General features: G+C 44.1%; 12 non-coding genes and 1 pseudogene across 12 annotated transcripts; all 13 read right to left on the bottom strand.

Moving 5' to 3' along the window:
• Positions 1-55: 55 nt before the first annotated feature.
• LOC141203957 (U2 spliceosomal RNA) lies at positions 56-246 on the bottom strand. The gene has a single exon (XR_012274933.1). It is a non-coding gene; the product is annotated as a U2 spliceosomal RNA (small nuclear RNA).
• A 1,112-nt stretch (positions 247-1,358) lies between these two features.
• Positions 1,359-1,549, bottom strand: LOC141203958 (U2 spliceosomal RNA). Its single transcript, XR_012274934.1, has one exon. It is a non-coding gene; the product is annotated as a U2 spliceosomal RNA (small nuclear RNA).
• Positions 1,550-2,664: 1,115 nt separating this feature from the next.
• On the bottom strand, positions 2,665-2,855 carry LOC141203959 (U2 spliceosomal RNA). The gene has a single exon (XR_012274935.1). It is a non-coding gene; the product is annotated as a U2 spliceosomal RNA (small nuclear RNA).
• Positions 2,856-3,970: 1,115 nt separating this feature from the next.
• On the bottom strand, positions 3,971-4,161 carry LOC141203960 (U2 spliceosomal RNA). The gene has a single exon (XR_012274936.1). It is a non-coding gene; the product is annotated as a U2 spliceosomal RNA (small nuclear RNA).
• A 1,115-nt stretch (positions 4,162-5,276) lies between these two features.
• LOC141204340 (U2 spliceosomal RNA) lies at positions 5,277-5,459 on the bottom strand. The gene has a single exon (XR_012275279.1). It is a non-coding gene; the product is annotated as a U2 spliceosomal RNA (small nuclear RNA).
• A 795-nt stretch (positions 5,460-6,254) lies between these two features.
• LOC141204454 (U2 spliceosomal RNA) lies at positions 6,255-6,346 on the bottom strand (annotated as a pseudogene).
• A 1,115-nt stretch (positions 6,347-7,461) lies between these two features.
• On the bottom strand, positions 7,462-7,652 carry LOC141204207 (U2 spliceosomal RNA). Its single transcript, XR_012275175.1, has one exon. It is a non-coding gene; the product is annotated as a U2 spliceosomal RNA (small nuclear RNA).
• A 1,115-nt stretch (positions 7,653-8,767) lies between these two features.
• On the bottom strand, positions 8,768-8,958 carry LOC141203962 (U2 spliceosomal RNA). Its single transcript, XR_012274938.1, has one exon. It is a non-coding gene; the product is annotated as a U2 spliceosomal RNA (small nuclear RNA).
• Positions 8,959-10,073: 1,115 nt separating this feature from the next.
• On the bottom strand, positions 10,074-10,264 carry LOC141204226 (U2 spliceosomal RNA). The gene has a single exon (XR_012275194.1). It is a non-coding gene; the product is annotated as a U2 spliceosomal RNA (small nuclear RNA).
• A 1,115-nt stretch (positions 10,265-11,379) lies between these two features.
• Positions 11,380-11,574, bottom strand: LOC141204370 (U2 spliceosomal RNA). Its single transcript, XR_012275301.1, has one exon. It is a non-coding gene; the product is annotated as a U2 spliceosomal RNA (small nuclear RNA).
• A 6,069-nt stretch (positions 11,575-17,643) lies between these two features.
• LOC141203963 (U2 spliceosomal RNA) lies at positions 17,644-17,834 on the bottom strand. Its single transcript, XR_012274939.1, has one exon. It is a non-coding gene; the product is annotated as a U2 spliceosomal RNA (small nuclear RNA).
• Positions 17,835-18,949: 1,115 nt separating this feature from the next.
• On the bottom strand, positions 18,950-19,140 carry LOC141203965 (U2 spliceosomal RNA). Its single transcript, XR_012274940.1, has one exon. It is a non-coding gene; the product is annotated as a U2 spliceosomal RNA (small nuclear RNA).
• Positions 19,141-20,255: 1,115 nt separating this feature from the next.
• Positions 20,256-20,443, bottom strand: LOC141204283 (U2 spliceosomal RNA). The gene has a single exon (XR_012275240.1). It is a non-coding gene; the product is annotated as a U2 spliceosomal RNA (small nuclear RNA).
• Positions 20,444-20,710: the final 267 nt, after the last annotated feature.

The raw sequence follows: 20,710 nt of genomic DNA on the forward strand, positions 1-20,710 counted from the left end.
AATGAACAAAAAACATTGAATTCAATTCTTTCTGATTTTAGAAACTGCATTAAAGAAGGGGTGCACCGGTCCTGGAGATACTGCAATACCAGGTCAATGCGTGGAGTGGACAGAGCAAGCTCTTTTTCCATCTCCCTGTTCTAAAAATCCATTTAATATATGGTCCCCAGATAGGGGACGTATCAGATATTAAACTGATAAGAACAGATACTACACTTGATCTTAGCCAAAAGGCCGAGAAGCGATAACCAGAATTGGTTTCAAACTACGGAGCCACCCAAGGATCCTGAAAAGTCCATTTGTGGAGATGAGCTCCTGGACTCCCGTTAAGAAGACATGTTGTCAACCTCTAGATCCCTTACATGCCTGCACTTTTCGGCTTGCTGCTGCTGCAATCCACGCGTTTTAGATCTGCATAACTCCACCTCTTTAAACACAGCACCTTCACCCCCTGCTGTTCCCACCCGCCTCAACACCGTTGGAAGGGAGGAGAACCAATTAAGGCGGGGGGTGGGGTGGAACGAGCAGCTGTCTACCCTTAGCAGGAGGGCTCCTGATTACATACCTCTCCTGCTGCTGCTGCTGGCTGTCCATCAGCAGACTGAAGGTGGCTGCTGCTGTGCACAGGTATATAAAGGCTCAGAGCCTATTATGACACGCGCAGCCAGCGTTCCATTGCCACATTCCATCTACTGCAGGCAGGATACCTGGCTGGCTGAATGTCGCTGAGAAGCTCACAGAGACCGCCATAAGCAACAGTTTAACAGAATGCCACAGACTAATCAACCAAACTTTTTGGGTTGGGTTCTCTTTTATAGTCTGCAGGCATTAAATGAAAGAAGTCAGTGTTCCAGCAGAAGGAGACAACGTTTCAGAAAAGGCATTGTAGCAAACCAAAAAAGAAATTTTAAGCGCAGCAGAGTAACCAGCGCACATACCTGTTAGCTCAGGTGAGTTTAAAAGGCTGCTGTTGATAACAAGGGCATTTGCTAAATAGATGGTGTGTGTGCAACAATATACTGAAAGGTCAATTATATTGTGCAGCTTATCTCACCACCTGTAGTTATTTAGGTGAAAGCTCCAAAATGCTTGCCTAATATGTCTGTTTATCCAAAAGGAAGTAAAAAGGGAGAGCTAGAAAGATAGCATTGCATCACATTACATGGCAATGCAATGCACAGTTGCTGAAGTTGAACCAAAATGAGCTTGTAATCTGGCTTCTGCAACTTTGAACATGAAAAATCCAATGAGGAGAAGAAAAGCAAAGCCAAAGAGTCCATCCCAAAATCCGATAAACAAGCAAAATGAACAAAAAACATTGAATTCAATTCTTTCTGATTTTAGAAACTGCATTAAAGAAGGGGTGCACCGGTCCTGGAGATACTGCAATACCAGGTCAATGCGTGGAGTGGACAGAGCAAGCTCTTTTTCCATCTCCCTGTTCTAAAAATCCATTTAATATATGGTCCCCAGATAGGGGACGTATCAGATATTAAACTGATAAGAACAGATACTACACTTGATCTTAGCCAAAAGGCCGAGAAGCGATAACCAGAATTGGTTTCAAACTACGGAGCCACCCAAGGATCCTGAAAAGTCCATTTGTGGAGATGAGCTCCTGGACTCCCGTTAAGAAGACATGTTGTCAACCTCTAGATCCCTTACATGCCTGCACTTTTCGGCTTGCTGCTGCTGCAATCCACGCGTTTTAGATCTGCATAACTCCACCTCTTTAAACACAGCACCTTCACCCCCTGCTGTTCCCACCCGCCTCAACACCGTTGGAAGGGAGGAGAACCAATTAAGGCGGGGGGTGGGGTGGAACGAGCAGCTGTCTACCCTTAGCAGGAGGGCTCCTGATTACATACCTCTCCTGCTGCTGCTGCTGCTGGCGGTCCAGCAGCAGACTGAAGGTGGCTGCTGCTGTGCACAGGTATATAAAGGCTCAGAGCCTATTATGACACGCGCAGCCAGCGTTCCATTGCCACATTCCATCTACTGCAGGCAGGATACCTGGCTGGCTGAATGTCGCTGAGAAGCTCACAGAGACCGCCATAAGCAACAGTTTAACAGAATGCCACAGACTAATCAACCAAACTTTTTGGGTTGGGTTCTCTTTTATAGTCTGCAGGCATTAAATGAAAGAAGTCAGTGTTCCAGCAGAAGGAGACAACGTTTCAGAAAAGGCATTGTAGCAAACCAAAAAAGAAATTTTAAGCGCAGCAGAGTAACCAGCGCACATACCTGTTAGCTCAGGTGAGTTTAAAAGGCTGCTGTTGATAACAAGGGCATTTGCTAAATAGATGGTGTGTGTGCAACAATATACTGAAAGGTCAATTATATTGTGCAGCTTATCTCACCACCTGTAGTTATTTAGGTGAAAGCTCCAAAATGCTTGCCTAATATGTCTGTTTATCCAAAAGGAAGTAAAAAGGGAGAGCTAGAAAGATAGCATTGCATCACATTACATGGCAATGCAATGCACAGTTGCTGAAGTTGAACCAAAATGAGCTTGTAATCTGGCTTCTGCAACTTTGAACATGAAAAATCCAATGAGGAGAAGAAAAGCAAAGCCAAAGAGTCCATCCCAAAATCCGACAAACAAGCAAAATGAACAAAAAACATTGAATTCAATTCTTTCTGATTTTAGAAACTGCATTAAAGAAGGGGTGCACCGGTCCTGGAGATACTGCAATACCAGGTCAATGCGTGGAGTGGACAGAGCAAGCTCTTTTTCCATCTCCCTGTTCTAAAAATCCATTTAATATATGGTCCCCAGATAGGGGACGTATCAGATATTAAACTGATAAGAACAGATACTACACTTGATCTTAGCCAAAAGGCCGAGAAGCGATAACCAGAATTGGTTTCAAACTACGGAGCCACCCAAGGATCCTGAAAAGTCCATTTGTGGAGATGAGCTCCTGGACTCCCGTTAAGAAGACATGTTGTCAACCTCTAGATCCCTTACATGCCTGCACTTTTCGGCTTGCTGCTGCTGCAATCCACGCGTTTTAGATCTGCATAACTCCACCTCTTTAAACACAGCACCTTCACCCCCTGCTGTTCCCACCCGCCTCAACACCGTTGGAAGGGAGGAGAACCAATTAAGGCGGGGGGTGGGGTGGAACGAGCAGCTGTCTACCCTTAGCAGGAGGGCTCCTGATTACATACCTCTCCTGCTGCTGCTGCTGCTGGCTGTCCAGCAGCAGACTGAAGGTGGCTGCTGCTGTGCACAGGTATATAAAGGCTCAGAGCCTATTATGACACGCGCAGCCAGCGTTCCATTGCCACATTCCATCTACTGCAGGCAGGATACCTGGCTGGCTGAATGTCGCTGAGAAGCTCACAGAGACCGCCATAAGCAACAGTTTAACAGAATGCCACAGACTAATCAACCAAACTTTTTGGGTTGGGTTCTCTTTTATAGTCTGCAGGCATTAAATGAAAGAAGTCAGTGTTCCAGCAGAAGGAGACAACGTTTCAGAAAAGGCATTGTAGCAAACCAAAAAAGAAATTTTAAGCGCAGCAGAGTAACCAGCGCACATACCTGTTAGCTCAGGTGAGTTTAAAAGGCTGCTGTTGATAACAAGGGCATTTGCTAAATAGATGGTGTGTGTGCAACAATATACTGAAAGGTCAATTATATTGTGCAGCTTATCTCACCACCTGTAGTTATTTAGGTGAAAGCTCCAAAATGCTTGCCTAATATGTCTGTTTATCCAAAAGGAAGTAAAAAGGGAGAGCTAGAAAGATAGCATTGCATCACATTACATGGCAATGCAATGCACAGTTGCTGAAGTTGAACCAAAATGAGCTTGTAATCTGGCTTCTGCAACTTTGAACATGAAAAATCCAATGAGGAGAAGAAAAGCAAAGCCAAAGAGTCCATCCCAAAATCCGACAAACAAGCAAAATGAACAAAAAACATTGAATTCAATTCTTTCTGATTTTAGAAACTGCATTAAAGAAGGGGTGCACCGGTCCTGGAGATACTGCAATACCAGGTCAATGCGTGGAGTGGACAGAGCAAGCTCTTTTTCCATCTCCCTGTTCTAAAAATCCATTTAATATATGGTCCCCAGATAGGGGACGTATCAGATATTAAACTGATAAGAACAGATACTACACTTGATCTTAGCCAAAAGGCCGAGAAGCGATAACCAGAATTGGTTTCAAACTACGGAGCCACCCAAGGATCCTGAAAAGTCCATTTGTGGAGATGAGCTCCTGGACTCCCGTTAAGAAGACATGTTGTCAACCTCTAGATCCCTTACATGCCTGCACTTTTCGGCTTGCTGCTGCTGCAATCCACGCGTTTTAGATCTGCATAACTCCACCTCTTTAAACACAGCACCTTCACCCCCTGCTGTTCCCACCCGCCTCAACACCGTTGGAAGGGAGGAGAACCAATTAAGGCGGGGGGTGGGGTGGAACGAGCAGCTGTCTACCCTTAGCAGGAGGGCTCCTGATTACATACCTCTCCTGCTGCTGCTGCTGCTGGCTGTCCAGCAGCAGACTGAAGGTGGCTGCTGCTGTGCACAGGTATATAAAGGCTCAGAGCCTATTATGACACGCGCAGCCAGCGTTCCATTGCCACATTCCATCTACTGCAGGCAGGATACCTGGCTGGCTGAATGTCGCTGAGAAGCTCACAGAGACCGCCATAAGCAACAGTTTAACAGAATGCCACAGACTAATCAACCAAACTTTTTGGGTTGGGTTCTCTTTTATAGTCTGCAGGCATTAAATGAAAGAAGTCAGTGTTCCAGCAGAAGGAGACAACGTTTCAGAAAAGGCATTGTAGCAAACTAAAAAAGAAATTTTAAGTGCAGCAGAGTAACCAGCGCACATACCTGTTAGCTCAGGTGAGTTTAAAAGGCTGCTGTTGATAACAAGGGCATTTGCTAAATAGATGGTGTGTGTGCAACAATATACTGAAAGGTCAATTATATTGTGCAGCTTATCTCACCACCTGTAGTTATTTAGGTGAAAGCTCCAAAATGCTTGCCTAATATGTCTGTTTATCCAAAAGGAAGTAAAAAGGGAGAGCTAGAAAGATAGCATTGCATCACATTACATGGCAATGCAATGCACAGTTGCTGAAGTTGAACCAAAATGAGCTTGTAATCTGGCTTCTGCAACTTTGAACATGAAAAATCCAATGAGGAGAAGAAAAGCAAAGCCAAAGAGTCCATCCCAAAATCCGACAAACAAGCAAAATGAACAAAAAACATTGAATTCAATTCTTTCTGATTTTAGAAACTGCATTAAAGAAGGGGTGCACCGGTCCTGGAGATACTGCAATACCAGGTCAATGCGTGGAGTGGACAGAGCAAGCTCTTTTTCCATCTCCCTGTTCTAAAAATCCATTTAATATATGGTCCCCAGATAGGGGACGTATCAGATATTAAACTGATAAGAACAGATTTTTTTTTTTTTTTTATCGAAAGCCCGAATTCGTGTACAAAACCCGAGTGCGCTTAAAAAAGTGACAAGTGCCACAAAAAAAGTGCACTAGGATGCTGGTCTTCTTGAAACCCTCTCCAAAAGGAGAAGGGTCCCCCAAACCATTCCCCGTCCCTCCGAGCCAGAAGGCCACAGCGAGGAACAGGGACAAATAGCCACCTCCAGCCGGAGCCAGAGGCGACCCAATCTTACCCCCAGCACCTGCCCGAGTTCTCACCCGAGCAAGGCACTGGGAGCCAAAGACTGTGCTCCCCTCCCGGAAGAGGGGAGCCAACAACGCTCTCCTCCCGAAAGAGGAGAGCCAAGGGGGTTCAGGGGGGAGCGGAACCTGATGGCCACACACTCCCCCCCTAGACCTGCCAAGAGAGGAACCCGTAAGGGAACCGCATCCCGACAAAATCCTAGTAGGACGTAACACACGTGAATAAGTGGACACACAGTGACAAAGAAATTTAAATAAATAGTGAAGGTTTCACAGTATAATACTGCCCGGACCTTCGACCGGGAATTGAAAAATTCCCCATCCTAAGGCCAGAAGGCCCGGAATAAGGGTGTGTGTGAAGAAAGAAATTTGGAAGTGCTAGTGCAAATGTGCCATAAACTCAAGTGGGGTTCCCAATCCCAGTGAGTTAAGGCACCCCAGGGTCACCACTCCTGGGGCACTTCACACTTCGGGCTTTCGATCTTCCCCGGCCCAATGGCGTCGATCCTGGGGGGCCATGCTTTCCACCAGATGACTATATTAGCCACCTGGCGTACTAACAAGCGCCTAAACCCCAGTGTGCATAATGTATCAATCTACTAGGGCGGCCAACATCCAAAACCGCCTTTTCGAAAGATACTACACTTGATCTTAGCCAAAAGGCCGAGAAGCGATAACCAGAATTGGTTTCAAACTACGGAGCCACCCAAGGATCCTGAAAAGTCCATTTGTGGAGATGAGCTCCTGGACTCCCGTTAAGAAGACATGTTGTCAACCTCTAGATCCCTTACATGCCTGCACTTTTCGGCTTGCTGCTGCTGCAATCCACGCGTTTTAGATCTGCATAACTCCACCTCTTTAAACACAGCACCTTCACCCCCTGCTGTTCCCACCCGCCTCAACACCGTTGGAAGGGAGGAGAACCAATTAAGGCGGGGGGTGGGGTGGAACGAGCAGCTGTCTACCCTTAGCAGGAGGGCTCCTGATTACATACCTCTCCTGCTGCTGCTGCTGCTGGCTGTCCAGCAGCAGACTGAAGGTGGCTGCTGCTGTGCACAGGTATATAAAGGCTCAGAGCCTATTATGACACGCGCAGCCAGCGTTCCATTGCCACATTCCATCTACTGCAGGCAGGATACCTGGCTGGCTGAATGTCGCTGAGAAGCTCACAGAGACCGCCATAAGCAACAGTTTAACAGAATGCCACAGACTAATCAACCAAACTTTTTGGGTTGGGTTCTCTTTTATAGTCTGCAGGCATTAAATGAAAGAAGTCAGTGTTCCAGCAGAAGGAGACAACGTTTCAGAAAAGGCATTGTAGCAAACCAAAAAAGAAATTTTAAGCGCAGCAGAGTAACCAGCGCACATACCTGTTAGCTCAGGTGAGTTTAAAAGGCTGCTGTTGATAACAAGGGCATTTGCTAAATAGATGGTGTGTGTGCAACAATATACTGAAAGGTCAATTATATTGTGCAGCTTATCTCACCACCTGTAGTTATTTAGGTGAAAGCTCCAAAATGCTTGCCTAATATGTCTGTTTATCCAAAAGGAAGTAAAAAGGGAGAGCTAGAAAGATAGCATTGCATCACATTACATGGCAATGCAATGCACAGTTGCTGAAGTTGAACCAAAATGAGCTTGTAATCTGGCTTCTGCAACTTTGAACATGAAAAATCCAATGAGGAGAAGAAAAGCAAAGCCAAAGAGTCCATCCCAAAATCCGACAAACAAGCAAAATGAACAAAAAACATTGAATTCAATTCTTTCTGATTTTAGAAACTGCATTAAAGAAGGGGTGCACCGGTCCTGGAGATACTGCAATACCAGGTCAATGCGTGGAGTGGACAGAGCAAGCTCTTTTTCCATCTCCCTGTTCTAAAAATCCATTTAATATATGGTCCCCAGATAGGGGACGTATCTGATATTAAACTGATAAGAACAGATACTACACTTGATCTTAGCCAAAAGGCCGAGAAGCGATAACCAGAATTGGTTTCAAACTACGGAGCCACCCAAGGATCCTGAAAAGTCCATTTGTGGAGATGAGCTCCTGGACTCCCGTTAAGAAGACATGTTGTCAACCTCTAGATCCCTTACATGCCTGCACTTTTCGGCTTGCTGCTGCTGCAATCCACGCGTTTTAGATCTGCATAACTCCACCTCTTTAAACACAGCACCTTCACCCCCTGCTGTTCCCACCCACCTCAACACCGTTGGAAGGGAGGAGAACCAATTAAGGCGGGGGGTGGGGTGGAACGAGCAGCTGTCTACCCTTAGCAGGAGGGCTCCTGATTACATACCTCTCCTGCTGCTGCTGCTGCTGGCTGTCCAGCAGCAGACTGAAGGTGGCTGCTGCTGTGCACAGGTATATAAAGGCTCAGAGCCTATTATGACACGCGCAGCCAGCGTTCCATTGCCACATTCCATCTACTGCAGGCAGGATACCTGGCTGGCTGAATGTCGCTGAGAAGCTCACAGAGACCGCCATAAGCAACAGTTTAACAGAATGCCACAGACTAATCAACCAAACTTTTTGGGTTGGGTTCTCTTTTATAGTCTGCAGGCATTAAATGAAAGAAGTCAGTGTTCCAGCAGAAGGAGACAACGTTTCAGAAAAGGCATTATAGCAAACCAAAAAAGAAATTTTAAGCGCAGCAGAGTAACCAGCGCACATACCTGTTAGCTCAGGTGAGTTTAAAAGGCTGCTGTTGATAACAAGGGCATTTGCTAAATAGATGGTGTGTGTGCAACAATATACTGAAAGGTCAATTATATTGTGCAGCTTATCTCACCACCTGTAGTTATTTAGGTGAAAGCTCCAAAATGCTTGCCTAATATGTCTGTTTATCCAAAAGGAAGTAAAAAGGGAGAGCTAGAAAGATAGCATTGCATCACATTACATGGCAATGCAATGCACAGTTGCTGAAGTTGAACCAAAATGAGCTTGTAATCTGGCTTCTGCAACTTTGAACATGAAAAATCCAATGAGGAGAAGAAAAGCAAAGCCAAAGAGTCCATCCCAAAATCCGACAAACAAGCAAAATGAACAAAAAACATTGAATTCAATTCTTTCTGATTTTAGAAACTGCATTAAAGAAGGGGTGCACCGGTCCTGGAGATACTGCAATACCAGGTCAATGCGTGGAGTGGACAGAGCAAGCTCTTTTTCCATCTCCCTGTTCTAAAAATCCATTTAATATATGGTCCCCAGATAGGGGACGTATCAGATATTAAACTGATAAGAACAGATACTACACTTGATCTTAGCCAAAAGGCCGAGAAGCGATAACCAGAATTGGTTTCAAACTACGGAGCCACCCAAGGATCCTGAAAAGTCCATTTGTGGAGATGAGCTCCTGGACTCCCGTTAAGAAGACATGTTGTCAACCTCTAGATCCCTTACATGCCTGCACTTTTCGGCTTGCTGCTGCTGCAATCCACGCGTTTTAGATCTGCATAACTCCACCTCTTTAAACACTGCACCTTCACCCCCTGCTGTTCCCACCCGCCTCAACACCGTTGGAAGGGAGGAGAACCAATTAAGGCGGGGGGTGGGGTGGAACGAGCAGCTGTCTACCCTTACCAGGAGGGCTCCTGATTACATACCTCTCCTGCTGCTGCTGCTGCTGGCTGTCCAGCAGCAGACTGAAGGTGGCTGCTGCTGTGCACAGGTATATAAAGGCTCAGAGCCTATTATGACACGCGCAGCCAGCGTTCCATTGCCACATTCCATCTACTGCAGGCAGGATACCTGGCTGGCTGAATGTCGCTGAGAAGCTCACAGAGACCGCCATAAGCAACAGTTTAACAGAATGCCACAGACTAATCAACCAAACTTTTTGGGTTGGGTTCTCTTTTATAGTCTGCAGGCATTAAATGAAAGAAGTCAGTGTTCCAGCAGAAGGAGACAACGTTTCAGAAAAGGCATTGTAGCAAACCAAAAAAGAAATTTTAAGCGCAGCAGAGTAACCAGCGCACATACCTGTTAGCTCAGGTGAGTTTAAAAGGCTGCTGTTGATAACAAGGGCATTTGCTAAATAGATGGTGTGTGTGCAACAATATACTGAAAGGTCAATTATATTGTGCAGCTTATCTCACCACCTGTAGTTATTTAGGTGAAAGCTCCAAAATGCTTGCCTAATATGTCTGTTTATCCAAAAGGAAGTAAAAAGGGAGAGCTAGAAAGATAGCATTGCATCACATTACATGGCAATGCAATGCACAGTTGCTGAAGTTGAACCAAAATGAGCTTGTAATCTGGCTTCTGCAACTTTGAACATGAAAAATCCAATGAGGAGAAGAAAAGCAAAGCCAAAGAGTCCATCCCAAAATCCGACAAACAAGCAAAATGAACAAAAAACATTGAATTCAATTCTTTCTGATTTTAGAAACTGCATTAAAGAAGGGGTGCACCGGTCCTGGAGATACTGCAATACCAGGTCAATGCGTGGAGTGGACAGAGCAATCTCTTTTTCCATCTCCCTGTTCTAAAAATCCATTTAATATATGGTCCCCAGATAGGGGACGTATCAGATATTAAACTGATAAGAACAGATACTACACTTGATCGCAGCCAAAAGGCCGAGAAGCGATAACCAGAATTGGTTTCAAACTACGGAGCCACCCAAGGATCCTGAAAAGTCCATTTGTGGAGATGAGCTCCTGGACTCCCGTTAAGAAGACATGTTGTCAACCTCTAGATCCCTTACATGCCTGCACTTTTCGGCTTGCTGCTGCTGCAATCCACGCGTTTTAGATCTGCATAACTCCACCTCTTTAAACACAGCACCTTCACCCCCTGCTGTTCCCACCCGCCTCAACACCGTTGGAAGGGAGGAGAACCAATTAAGGCGGGGGGTGGGGTGGAACGAGCAGCTGTCTACCCTTAGCAGGAGGGCTCCTGATTACATACCTCTCCTGCTGCTGCTGCTGCTGGCTGTCCAGCAGCAGACTGAAGGTGGCTGCTGCTGTGCACAGGTATATAAAGGCTCAGAGCCTATTATGACACGCGCAGCCAGCGTTCCATTGCCACATTCCATCTACTGCAGGCAGGATACCTGGCTGGCTGAATGTCGCTGAGAAGCTCACAGAGACCGCCATAAGCAACAGTTTAACAGAATGCCACAGACTAATCAACCAAACTTTTTGGGTTGGGTTCTCTTTTATAGTCTGCAGGCATTAAATGAAAGAAGTCAGTGTTCCAGCAGAAGGAGACAACGTTTCAGAAAAGGCATTGTAGCAAACCAAAAAAGAAATTTTAAGCGCAGCAGAGTAACCAGCGCACATACCTGTTAGCTCAGGTGAGTTTAAAAGGCTGCTGTTGAAAACAAGGGCATTTGCTAAATAGATGGTGTGTGTGCAACAATATACTGAAAGGTCAATTATATTGTGCAGCTTATCTCACCACCTGTAGTTATTTAGGTGAAAGCTCCAAAATGCTTGCCTAATATGTCTGTTTATCCAAAAGGAAGTAAAAAGGGAGAGCTAGAAAGATAGCATTGCATCACATTACATGGCAATGCAATGCACAGTTGCTGAAGTTGAACCAAAATGAGCTTGTAATCTGGCTTCTGCAACTTTGAACATGAAAAATCCAATGAGGAGAAGAAAAGCAAAGCCAAAGAGTCCATCCCAAAATCCGACAAACAAGCAAAATGAACAAAAAACATTGAATTCAATTCTTTCTGATTTTAGAAACTGCATTAAAGAAGGGGTGCATCGGTCCTGGAGATACTGCAATACCAGGTCAATGCGTGGAGTGGACAGAGCAAGCTCTTTTTCCATCTCCCTGTTCTAAAAATCCATTTAATATATGGTCCCCAGATAGGGGACGTATCAGATATTAAACTGATAAGAACAGATTTTTTTTTTTTTTCCTCAGATTAAGACCCACATTAATTTATGCATCATAGCGCATATTCACATAACGGGTTCTCAAATCATCATTCGGAAAAACAAAAACAAAATCCCAAAAAACACAACCCTGCAATTAACTGTTACTTACTGTAAGAAGTCCAATGTGAAAAGTTCCAGAGTGCTTCTGCTGCTGTCTCACCATACTTCTTTTTATCCAATAAATAGGCATAAAACAGTCTAGCAAGAAAAATCTTTCTGCATTCCATGGGGGAAAAAACAATCTTTTTAAAAATCACCAAATTCCGAACGTCCCATAAACCTCTTTATATATGACAAAAATAATCCAGCTTGCCCGCTTCCTTTGCGAGTACTTAAAATCTTGACCTATTAAAATCCTTTCAAAATCGAAACAATGAAAACCAACTAAAGCAACAAACATACGTGACAACAAGGTAAAAACTTTTTTAGCAAAAAAACAGTCCCAAAAAATATGCTGTATTGTTTCCACCTTATTGCAACCTTCCCTAGGACATAGTTCTTGAACCTTTATCCCCCGGTCATTCAAAAAAGCCCTTGTTGGCAAGCATCCATGCAACGCCATCCAGGTTACATCCTTCTGTCTGTTGCTGATTCCACACATGAAAAAAAGCTTCCACACCTGTCCAGACTGTGCATTATTACAAAACGGCACATCACATAACATCTCCTTCTTCTTAATACCTGAGACAATCAGTTTTTTGTCCGGTCTAACCATGGAGCTTATCCCATTTTGATCATAGAAGGACCTAAGCACCACATAAAAAAACGGTATCACAAACGAAACTGGTTTTCTTAAATCCTTCTCACACCAGCTCCATTTCTGGAAAAGCCATCCTGCTAAATATTTGCACATGTCCGCAGTCCTGTTATTGCACTGGGATAATTTATAAATGTTCAAAAAATAATGCATTCTTAAAAATAAGTCAATGTTAGGAAAATCACAACCCCCATTTTCCACAGAACACATAACCATTCCTCTTCTTAGTTTCTCCATTTTGGATCCCCAAAAAAACACAAACAGTTTCCTTGTCACTCTCTTTGTCCAAAGCACAGCAGGTGGGAAAATCAAAGCAGTGTACAGCAGAAGCGGGAGAATCACAGACTTGATTACCAGCACTTTCCCTCTCAGCGACAGGTTCCTTAGTTTCCAAAAGTTCAACTTCTGATCCATTTTGTCTTCTAGAATCTTCAGGCTGCTTTTCCCTTTCAGTTCCTTCTCAAAGATGACACCAAGAACCTCAATTTCCTCCCTACTCTCCACTCCTGCCACGTTAACCTCAACCTGCCTCCCAAAGTTACAAAGCTGGCACTTTCCCAAATTCACCGCCATACCAGCCACACAACAAAAAATCCTTACGTGCAAATTCACTCTATTGAGATCCGCCTGTGAACCACAAGTAAAAACAATATCATCCATATAACTTAAAGACTTGACTGGACCCCCGGATCCCCCAGGAATAAAAACACCAGCCACACACTTGTCAACTTGCACACTTTTTAAAAGGGCCTCCACCACACAGATAAAAAGAATTGGTGACAGGGGACAACCCTGCCTAACTCCCGATAAAATATTAAAACTGGAACTCACATGCCCATTAACTAAAATCTGGCTACTGACCCCACAATAAAAACTCTTAATGACCATCAATAATTTATCCGGAACACCAAGGTGACTTAAAGCAGAGAACAAAAATCTATGTGATATTTTATCAAAGGCTTTCTCCAGGTCCACCGACTGTAACAAAAGAGCATTCTTATTCAAATTAGCCTGATAAATTAAGTCTCTTAGAAGCAGCAAATTATCTGAAATTTTCCTACCAGGCACTGCACATGCCTGATACTCCCCCACCATATCACCTATCACATCTGCCAGTCTACCAGCCACAATTTTAGAAATAATTTTGTAATCACTGTTTAACAATGTTATGGGCCTCCAATTTTTAATATCCCTCATGTCCCCTTTCTTATGAATCAGCGTAACAATCCCCCTACGCATAGAAACCGATAAAATCCCATGAGTAAAACCATATTGCACCACCCGGGAAAACTCCACACCTATAATATCCCAAAATCTAACATAAAATTCAGCAGGAAGACCATCACAGCCTGGCGTCTTGCCTTTCGCCAAGCCATCCACTGCCCGTCTAATTTCATCTTTCCCAACCTCCTCACTTAAAAACCCAATTTTCTCCTCAGGAATATTATTAGTTAATACTTTGCAATAATCATTAATTTCCGCATCACTGGCTCTACTATCGTTAGAGAAGAGTGTTTCATAAAAGGAAAGAATACTGCCAATCATCTCATCCCCAGATACCTCCCCTGCAGGAGAAAAAACAGACTTAAAAACCCCTTTAGGTTTAAAACATTTTTTAAAAAAGTATCTCGAACATTGCTCATTTTCCTCCATGTGCTTTATTTTTGCCTTAAACATAATAGTCTTCCCTTTTTCAATAAGTATCTTCTTCAGTTCGTCCTTCAAATCTGCAATCTCTTTATCCACCTCCATCCCCGCTCTCTTAAACTTATGGAGTACTTCCAATTTTGAAATAACAGCAGCATCATGATCCCTTTTGGCTTTCGCTCTCCTAAAACACACCCCTTTAAAATAACATGCAAATTTCTCCTTAGCCCAGTCCCACCACTCTAGCAAATCTTTAAAAAGGTGCTGTTCAGACACACAAGACAAAAACACTTTATTAAAACCAACCTTAACACTCTCCTCTTCCAGCAGGCTTACGTTCAGCTTCCAGAGTCCCTTTCCAAAAGCCAGGGACTCAGCTATACACAGATCTACCACTATCATCTTGTGGTCAGAAAAAGTCGTCATCACGTGGTTGCACTTGGCCACCTTAATCCCTTCAGACATAAAAACATAGTCAATTCGGGAAACACTACGTCCACTGTCTGATATGTATGTGAACTTATCACTTGGCCCAACCATCAGACCAGCATCCGTGTAGCGTAAATCCTGCACAATCTGATTTAAAATATTAGACGTAACATCAGTCCTACCTTCCGTAGAGCTCTTACGATCTTTTGCGGATCTGACACAATTAAAATCTCCAGCCACTATAGTGAAGTCTCTGCCTGGTAAAAACAACTTTAGAGACTCCAAAAACCCAACTCTTGCTTGTTTATCAGCAGGGGCATAAACATTAAAAACCCGTACCCGCTGACCTAAAAAATCCACTAATAAAAACAAACATCTCCCAGGTATGATTACTTTAAACTCTAAAACCTTTAGACTGGAATTACACAGTAAAATGCCCACCCCTTCATTCCTGTTTTCTGAGCATGGGGACCAAAAAGATTGCCCCTTATTCCACTCACTCTCATGCGGGGCAGATTTAATTACACATTCCTGCAGACAGACAATATCTGCATTCACACTCTCAATGTACTCCAGTATCCCTGCTCTCCTGCAAGCAGAACCAATCCCTCGTACATTCAGAGAAGCAACACACAACGCCATCATAACAACAGGAAAAAATCTCCACCATACCCGATCCATCATGAACCAGGAGAAAACCCACTCCTGCCACCCACTTTTCTACGTATATCAGGCGACTCAGAACTCGAGTCCCTGTTAGAATAACCTGGTCTTAGGGAGACTGGATCTTCCTGCCCCCCAGACCAACACCCCTCCACCTTACTTCTTTTAATCACGGAGGCATAACTCTCCTCCTTGCCATCATCTTCCTCCTCATTTTCACTCCAATCACTGTTAACCCTATCACGCTGCTGAGGGGTTATAGTTCCATCCGAATCAGAATCCTCCTCCTCCAAAACCTCCATTTCCTCACCCCCATCTCTTCCCAAAACAGGATTCACTGACTCCGCCATATTAGACAAATCCATCCCATCACCCGGGCCATGCACATCAGCTACTTTGTTTATTACTTCCAGCCCCTCCCTCAAACCAACTTTCTTCTGGCTCCGCCCCTTTTCCTCCATCTTGGGCACCGCATGGTCTCTTCCCCTACCACCATCTTGTTTTTGGCTTTCCCCCTCTGAGTCTGAGCCTTCGCCCTCCTCCCCACTTTCCTGCCGAGTCTTCTTCTGCCTCTCTTCAGCGTCCACCTGTGACCTAGGAATCTGAGCCCACAATCTACATTTCCTTGCAAGGTGATCTGCATGTCCACACAAATCACACACCTTATTCATTGGGCAACCACTTGCAACATGCCCAGATTTCCCACAACCTCTACAAACATCACCTTGCACTGGACAATCTTTCTGAACATGTCCAAACTCATGACACTTCCTACAATATTCCATCTGTCCATTATAAAAACAAAATCCCCTTTCTCCTCCGATAGAAAACTGTGCAGGAATGCTCTTGGCACCCCCAATAGCTCTATCATCCGGTCTCAGTTTTACAACATATCTCCTCTTGCCATTTAGATAATTGTATTTGTTCTTCATTCTTCCCAAAAATTTAACCTCACTACAATACCGAGCTAAAAAATTGGAAACAGTCTCATCCGGAACTTTAGGGTTATACATGTGCACAACCACATACTTATATGTCTGCTGGAACAGAGGTTCCAGTGCAATAAACTCTAGGCATTTCAATTCCTTTTCTTCCTTCATTCGTACCAACTCCATGTAGACTCTCTGGCAAATACTCAAAGAAACAAAAGTGATATCATAAATTCCTTGTTTCTGAAAATCCTGCAGTGCCAATACATCCGTTACCTTCAAGCCATTAATGTTCTTCAAGACATCAACGCAAACTTGGTCCAAACCGATTTCTCCTTCATGACCTGCAGCCACCTTCAGACGGACCGAGTCCTCTAATCCACGTGTTTTCTCCACCATTTTTACAGCAGATAAACACAATCGCCGCTCAATCGCACACTAGGGCCCCACAAGGGGGAACCCCAGTCACAACTGCCCTCCAAACAACACCAGCAGCAGAAAACCACCACTGATCTTGCCAAAAGGCCGAGAAGCGATAACCAGAATTGGTTTCAAACTACGGAGCCACCCAAGGATCCTGAAAAGTCCATTTGTGGAGATGAGCTCCTGGACTCCCGTTAAGAAGACATGTTGTCATCCTCTAGATCCCTTACATGCCTGCACTTTTCGGCTTGCTGCTGCTGCAATCCACGCGTTTTAGATCTGCATAACTCCACCTCTTTAAACACAGCACCTTCACCCCCTGCTGTTCCCACCCGCCTCAACACCGTTGGAAGGGAGGAGAACCAATTAAGGCGGGGGGTGGGGTGGAACGAGCAGCTGTCTACCCTTAGCAGGAGGGCTCCTGATTACATACCTCTCCTGCTGCTGCTGCTGCTGGCTGTCCAGCAGCAGACTGAAGGTGGCTGCTGCTGTGCACAGGTATATAAAGGCTCAGAGCCTATTATGACACGCGCAGCCAGCGTTCCATTGCCACATTCCATCTACTGCAGGCAGGATACCTGGCTGGCTGAATGTCGCTGAGAAGCTCACAGAGACCGCCATAAGCAACAGTTTAACAGAATGCCACAGACTAATCAACCAAACTTTTTGGGTTGGGTTCTCTTTTATAGTCTGCAGGCATTAAATGAAAGAAGTCAGTGTTCCAGCAGAAGGAGACAACGTTTCAGAAAAGGCATTGTAGCAAACCAAAAAAGAAATTTTAAGCGCAGCAGAGTAACCAGCGCACATACCTGTTAGCTCAGGTGAGTTTAAAAGGCTGCTGTTGATAACAAGGGCATTTGCTAAATAGATGGTGTGTGTGCAACAATATACTGAAAGGTCAATTATATTGTGCAGCTTATCTCACCACCTGTAGTTATTTAGGTGAAAGCTCCAAAATGCTTGCCTAATATGTCTGTTTATCCAAAAGGAAGTAAAAAGGGAGAGCTAGAAAGATAGCATTGCATCACATTACATGGCAATGCAATGCACAGTTGCTGAAGTTGAACCAAAATGAGCTTGTAATCTGGCTTCTGCAACTTTGAACATGAAAAATCCAATGAGGAGAAGAAAAGCAAAGCCAAAGAGTCCATCCCAAAATCCGACAAACAAGCAAAATGAACAAAAAACATTGAATTCAATTCTTTCTGATTTTAGAAACTGCATTAAAGAAGGGGTGCACCGGTCCTGGAGATACTGCAATACCAGGTCAATGCGTGGAGTGGACAGAGCAAGCTCTTTTTCCATCTCCCTGTTCTAAAAATCCATTTAATATATGGTCCCCAGATAGGGGACGTATCAGATATTAAACTGATAAGAACAGATACTACACTTGATCTTAGCCAAAAGGCCGAGAAGCGATAACCAAAATTGGTTTCAAACTACGGAGCCACCCAAGGATCCTGAAAAGTCCATTTGTGGAGATGAGCTCCTGGACTCCCGTTAAGAAGACATGTTGTCAACCTCTAGATCCCTTACATGCCTGCACTTTTCGGCTTGCTGCTGCTGCAATCCACGCGTTTTAGATCTGCATAACTCCACCTCTTTAAACACAGCACCTTCACCCCCTGCTGTTCCCACCCGCCTCAACACCGTTGGAAGGGAGGAGAACCAATTAAGGCGGGGGGTGGGGTGGAACGAGCAACTGTCTACCCTTAGCAGGAGGGCTCCTGATTACATACCTCTCCTGCTGCTGCTGCTGCTGGCTGTCCAGCAGCAGACTGAAGGTGGCTGCTGCTGTGCACAGGTATATAAAGGCTCAGAGCCTATTATGACACGCGCAGCCAGCGTTCCATTGCCACATTCCATCTACTGCAGGCAGGATACCTGGCTGGCTGAATGTCGCTGAGAAGCTCACAGAGACCGCCATAAGCAACAGTTTAACAGAATGCCACAGACTAATCAACCAAACTTTTTGGGTTGGGTTCTCTTTTATAGTCTGCAGGCATTAAATGAAAGAAGTCAGTGTTCCAGCAGAAGGAGACAACGTTTCAGAAAAGGCATTGTAGCAAACCAAAAAAGAAATTTTAAGCGCAGCAGAGTAACCAGCGCACATACCTGTTAGCTCTGGTGAGTTTAAAAGGCTGCTGTTGATAACAAGGGCATTTGCTAAATAGATGGTGTGTGTGCAACAATATACTGAAAGGTCAATTATATTGTGCAGCTTATCTCACCACCTGTAGTTATTTAGGTGAAAGCTCCAAAATGCTTGCCTAATATGTCTGTTTATCCAAAAGGAAGTAAAAAGGGAGAGCTAGAAAGATAGCATTGCATCACATTACATGGCAATGCAATGCACAGTTGCTGAAGTTGAACCAAAATGAGCTTGTAATCTGGCTTCTGCAACTTTGAACATGAAAAATCCAATGAGGAGAAGAAAAGCAAAGCCAAAGAGTCCATCCCAAAATCCGACAAACAAGCAAAATGAACAAAAAACATTGAATTCAATTCTTTCTGATTTTAGAAACTGCATTAAAGAAGGGGTGCACCGGTCCTGGAGATACTGCAATACCAGGTCAATGCGTGGAGTGGACAGAGCAAGCTCTTTTTCCATCTCCCTGTTCTAAAAATCCATTTAATATATGGTCCCCAGATAGGGGACGTATCAGATATTAAACTGATAAGAACAGATACTACACTTGATCTTAGCCAAAAGGCCGAGAAGCGATAACCAAAATTGGTTTCAAACTACGGAGCCACCCAAGGATCCTGAAAAGTCCATTTGTGGAGATGAGCTCCTGGACTCCCGTTAAGAAGACATGTTGTCAACCTCTAGATCCCTTACATGCCTGCACTTTTCGGCTTGCTGCTGCTGCAATCCACGCGTTTTAGATCTGCATAACTCCACCTCTTTAAACACAGCACCTTCACCCCCTGCTGTTCCCACCCGCCTCAACACCGTTGGAAGGGAGGAGAACCAATTAAGGCGGGGGGTGGGGTGGAACGAGCAACTGTCTACCCTTAGCAGGAGGGCTCCTGATTACATACCTCTCCTGCTGCTGCTGCTGCTGGCTGTCCAGCAGCAGACTGAAGGTGGCTGCTGCTGTGCACAGGTATATAAAGGCTCAGAGCCTATTATGACACGCGCAGCCAGCGTTCCATTGCCACATTCCATCTACTGCAGGCAGGATACCTGGCTGGCTGAATGTCGCTGAGAAGCTCACAGAGACCGCCATAAGCAACAGTTTAACAGAATGCCACAGACTAATCAACCAAACTTTTTGGGTTGGGTTCTCTTTTATAGTCTGCAGGCATTAAATGAAAGAAGTCAGTGTTCCAGCAGAAGGAGACAACGTTTCAGAAAAGGCATTGTAGCAAACCAAAAAAGAAATTTTAAGCGCAGCAGAGTAACCAGCGCACATACCTGTTAGCTCTGGTGAGTTTAAAAGGCTGCTGTTGATAACAAGGGCATTTGCTAAATAGATGGTGTGTGTGCAACAATATACTGAAAGGTCAATTATATTGTGCAGCTTATCTCACCACCTGTAGTTATTTAGGTGAAAGCTCCAAAATGCTTGCCTAATATGTCTGTTTATCCAAAAGGAAGTAAAAAGGGAGAGCTAGAAAGATAGCATTGCATCACATTACATGGCAATGCAATGCACAGTTGCTGAAGTTGAACCAAAATGAGCTTGTAATCTGGCTTCTGCAACTTTGAACATGAAAAATCCAATGAGGAGAAGAAAAGCAAAGCCAAAGAGTCCATCCCAAAATCCGACAAACAAGCAAAATGAACAAAAAACATTGAATTCAATTGTTTCTGATTTTAGAAACTGCATTAAAGAAGGGGTGCACCGGTCCTGGAGATACTGCAATACCAGGTCAATGCGTGGAGTGGACAGAGCAAGCTCTTTTTCCATCTCCCTGTTCTAAAAATCCATTTAATATATGGTCCCCAGATAGGGGACGTATCAGATATTAAACTGATAAGAACAGATTTTTTTTTAATTTGGCTATCCCCTGCAGAGGGATAAAACCGTTTATTAAAACTTTAACAAGTTACAAGCATAATTAGACAAATACCAAACGTTAAAAGACAAATGAAATTTACAAAACAAAAAAATACAAAGATTTTAAATAATTAGGTTCCATTGGTCAACAAGCCATTTTTTGGAAATATGTACATTCTTCTTTTTGTCAATTAAATAATAAGTATACATTTCACATAAACATAAACTTAAAACATCATTCACTGATAAAACATCTTGTTTAAAAATAGCAATGTTGCGCGCTTTCCAG

Source organism: Phyllobates terribilis, unplaced genomic scaffold (assembly GCF_046119375.1).
Source record: "Phyllobates terribilis strain yellow unplaced genomic scaffold, ASM4611937v1 Scaffold_134__1_contigs__length_4944459, whole genome shotgun sequence".
In the NCBI taxonomy this organism is placed as follows: Eukaryota; Metazoa; Chordata; class Amphibia; order Anura; family Dendrobatidae; genus Phyllobates; species Phyllobates terribilis.